This window comes from Pimephales promelas, chromosome 3 (assembly GCF_988280905.1).
Source record: "Pimephales promelas chromosome 3, fPimPro1.hap1.1, whole genome shotgun sequence".
In the NCBI taxonomy this organism is placed as follows: Eukaryota; Metazoa; Chordata; class Actinopteri; order Cypriniformes; family Leuciscidae; genus Pimephales; species Pimephales promelas.
The window spans coordinates 45,387,737-45,390,236 of record NC_142771.1 but is presented as its reverse complement, the minus strand read 5'-3'; the positions used below and the strand labels follow the sequence as shown (position 1 = coordinate 45,390,236).

At 46.8% G+C, this 2,500-nt stretch overlaps 14 non-coding genes across 14 annotated transcripts in view; all 14 read right to left on the bottom strand.

The window, feature by feature from the left end:
- The window catches only part of LOC148985555 (5S ribosomal RNA), a 119-nt gene extending 113 nt beyond the window's left edge, over nt 1-6 (bottom strand). Inside the window, exon 1 of the ribosomal RNA XR_016161344.1 lies at nt 1-6. This exon is cut by the window's left edge and continues 113 nt beyond it. This is a non-coding gene — a ribosomal RNA (5S ribosomal RNA).
- Nucleotides 7-69: 63 nt separating this feature from the next.
- On the bottom strand, nt 70-188 carry LOC148985554 (5S ribosomal RNA). Its single transcript, XR_016162774.1, has one exon. It is a non-coding gene; the product is annotated as a 5S ribosomal RNA (ribosomal RNA).
- A 63-nt stretch (nt 189-251) lies between these two features.
- On the bottom strand, nt 252-370 carry LOC148985553 (5S ribosomal RNA). The gene has a single exon (XR_016166031.1). It is a non-coding gene; the product is annotated as a 5S ribosomal RNA (ribosomal RNA).
- Nucleotides 371-433: 63 nt separating this feature from the next.
- On the bottom strand, nt 434-552 carry LOC148985552 (5S ribosomal RNA). Its single transcript, XR_016166030.1, has one exon. It is a non-coding gene; the product is annotated as a 5S ribosomal RNA (ribosomal RNA).
- A 164-nt stretch (nt 553-716) lies between these two features.
- LOC148985551 (5S ribosomal RNA) lies at nt 717-835 on the bottom strand. The gene has a single exon (XR_016166029.1). It is a non-coding gene; the product is annotated as a 5S ribosomal RNA (ribosomal RNA).
- A 63-nt stretch (nt 836-898) lies between these two features.
- LOC148985550 (5S ribosomal RNA) lies at nt 899-1,017 on the bottom strand. Its single transcript, XR_016166028.1, has one exon. It is a non-coding gene; the product is annotated as a 5S ribosomal RNA (ribosomal RNA).
- A 63-nt stretch (nt 1,018-1,080) lies between these two features.
- Nucleotides 1,081-1,199, bottom strand: LOC148985549 (5S ribosomal RNA). The gene has a single exon (XR_016166027.1). It is a non-coding gene; the product is annotated as a 5S ribosomal RNA (ribosomal RNA).
- Nucleotides 1,200-1,262: 63 nt separating this feature from the next.
- LOC148985548 (5S ribosomal RNA) lies at nt 1,263-1,381 on the bottom strand. Its single transcript, XR_016166026.1, has one exon. It is a non-coding gene; the product is annotated as a 5S ribosomal RNA (ribosomal RNA).
- A 63-nt stretch (nt 1,382-1,444) lies between these two features.
- On the bottom strand, nt 1,445-1,563 carry LOC148985547 (5S ribosomal RNA). The gene has a single exon (XR_016166025.1). It is a non-coding gene; the product is annotated as a 5S ribosomal RNA (ribosomal RNA).
- Nucleotides 1,564-1,626: 63 nt separating this feature from the next.
- On the bottom strand, nt 1,627-1,745 carry LOC148985546 (5S ribosomal RNA). The gene has a single exon (XR_016162773.1). It is a non-coding gene; the product is annotated as a 5S ribosomal RNA (ribosomal RNA).
- Nucleotides 1,746-1,808: 63 nt separating this feature from the next.
- LOC148985545 (5S ribosomal RNA) lies at nt 1,809-1,927 on the bottom strand. Its single transcript, XR_016166024.1, has one exon. It is a non-coding gene; the product is annotated as a 5S ribosomal RNA (ribosomal RNA).
- Nucleotides 1,928-1,990: 63 nt separating this feature from the next.
- LOC148985544 (5S ribosomal RNA) lies at nt 1,991-2,109 on the bottom strand. The gene has a single exon (XR_016166022.1). It is a non-coding gene; the product is annotated as a 5S ribosomal RNA (ribosomal RNA).
- Nucleotides 2,110-2,272: 163 nt separating this feature from the next.
- LOC148985543 (5S ribosomal RNA) lies at nt 2,273-2,391 on the bottom strand. Its single transcript, XR_016166021.1, has one exon. It is a non-coding gene; the product is annotated as a 5S ribosomal RNA (ribosomal RNA).
- A 63-nt stretch (nt 2,392-2,454) lies between these two features.
- Nucleotides 2,455-2,500, bottom strand: part of LOC148985542 (5S ribosomal RNA) — a 119-nt gene continuing 73 nt past the window's right edge. The window contains exon 1 of the ribosomal RNA XR_016166020.1: nt 2,455-2,500. This exon is cut by the window's right edge and continues 73 nt beyond it. This is a non-coding gene — a ribosomal RNA (5S ribosomal RNA).

Genomic DNA, 2,500 nt, shown 5'->3' with positions numbered 1-2,500 from the left:
GTAAGCGAAATCTGCTGCCAAAATTGGGCTATTTGAATGGTTAGAACATTAGGGTAGTAAACTACATAAAGCTTACAGCACCTGGTATTCCCAGGCGGTCTCCCATCCAAGTACTAACCAGGCCCGACCCTGCTTAGCTTCCGAGATCAGACGAGTTCGGGCGTTCTCAAGGTGGTATGGTCGTAAGCGAAATCTGCTGCCAAAATTGGGCTATTTGAATGGTTAGAACATTAGGGTAGTAAACTACATAAAGCTTACAGCACCTGGTATTCCCAGGCGGTCTCCCATCCAAGTACTAACCAGGCCCGACCCTGCTTAGCTTCCGAGATCAGACGAGTTCGGGCGTTCTCAAGGTGGTATGGCCGTAAGCGAAATCTGCTGCCAAAATTGGGCTATTTGAATGGTTAGAACATTAGGGTAGTAAACTACATAAAGCTTACAGCACCTGGTATTCCCAGGCGGTCTCCCATCCAAGTACTAACCAGGCCCGACCCTGCTTAGCTTCCGAGATCAGACGAGTTCGGGCGTTCTCAAGGTGGTATGGCCGTAAGCGAAATCTGCAGCCAAAATTGGGCTATTTGAAGAAGAAAAAAAAGAGACTCTTTCAGGCTTTCTGAAGAAACTGAGAGACTATTTCAGGAATTTTGAGGGGAAAAAAGACAATTTAGGATTTTTGAAACATTTCATTGACTCTTTTTTTTTTTTTTAAACAATAAAGCTTACAGCACCTGGTATTCCCAGGCGGTCTCCCATCCAAGTACTAACCAGGCCCGACCCTGCTTAGCTTCCGAGATCAGACGAGTTCGGGCGTTCTCAAGGTGGTATGGCCGTAAGCGAAATCTGCTGCCAAAATTGGGCTATTTGAATAGTTAAAACATTAGGGTAGTAAACTATATAAAGCTTACAGCACCTGGTATTCCCAGGCGGTCTCCCATCCAAGTACTAACCAGGCCCGACCCTGCTTAGCTTCCGAGATCAGACGAGTTCGGGCGTTCTCAAGGTGGTATGGCCGTAAGCGAAATCTGCTGCCAAAATTGGGCTATTTGAATGGTTAGAACATTAGGGTAGTAAACTATATAAAGCTTACAGCACCTGGTATTCCCAGGCGGTCTCCCATCCAAGTACTAACCAGGCCCGACCCTGCTTAGCTTCCGAGATCAGACGAGTTCGGGCGTTCTCAAGGTGGTATGGCCGTAAGCGAAATCTGCTGCCAAAATTGGTCTATTTGAATAGTTAAAACATTAGGGTAGTAAACTATATAAAGCTTACAGCACCTGGTATTCCCAGGCGGTCTCCCATCCAAGTACTAACCAGGCCCGACCCTGCTTAGCTTCCGAGATCAGACGAGTTCGGGCGTTCTCAAGGTGGTATGGCCGTAAGCGAAATCTGCTGCCAAAATTGGGCTATTTGAATGGTTAGAACATTAGGGTAGTAAACTATATAAAGCTTACAGCACCTGGTATTCCCAGGCGGTCTCCCATCCAAGTACTAACCAGGCCCGACCCTGCTTAGCTTCCGAGATCAGACGAGTTCGGGCGTTCTCAAGGTGGTATGGCCGTAAGCGAAATCTGCTGCCAAAATTGGGCTATTTGAATGGTTAGAACATTAGGGTAGTAAACTACATAAAGCTTACAGCACCTGGTATTCCCAGGCGGTCTCCCATCCAAGTACTAACCAGGCCCGACCCTGCTTAGCTTCCGAGATCAGACGAGTTCGGGCGTTCTCAAGGTGGTATGGTCGTAAGCGAAATCTCCTGCCAAAATTGGGCTATTTGAATGGTTAGAACATTAGGGTAGTAAACTACATAAAGCTTACAGCACCTGGTATTCCCAGGCGGTCTCCCATCCAAGTACTAACCAGGCCCGACCCTGCTTAGCTTCCGAGATCAGACGAGTTCGGGCGTTCTCAAGGTGGTATGGCCGTAAGCGAAATCTGCTGCCAAAATTGGGCTATTTGAATGGTTAGAACATTAGGGTAGTAAACTACATAAAGCTTACAGCACCTGGTATTCCCAGGCGGTCTCCCATCCAAGTACTAACCAGGCCCGACCCTGCTTAGCTTCCGAGATCAGACGAGTTCGGGCGTTCTCAAGGTGGTATGGCCGTAAGCGAAATCTGCAGCCAAAATTGGGCTATTTGAAGAAGAAAAAAAGAGACTCTTTCAGGCTTTCTGAAGAAACTGAGAGACTATTTCAGGAATTTTGAGGGGAAAAAAGACAATTTAGGATTTTTGAAACATTTCATTGACTCTTTTTTTTTTTTTTAAACAATAAAGCTTACAGCACCTGGTATTCCCAGGCGGTCTCCCATCCAAGTACTAACCAGGCCCGACCCTGCTTAGCTTCCGAGATCAGACGAGTTCGGGCGTTCTCAAGGTGGTATGGCCGTAAGCGAAATCTGCTGCCAAAATTGGGCTATTTGAATAGTTAAAACATTAGGGTAGTAAACTATATAAAGCTTACAGCACCTGGTATTCCCAGGCGGTCTCCCATCCAAGTACT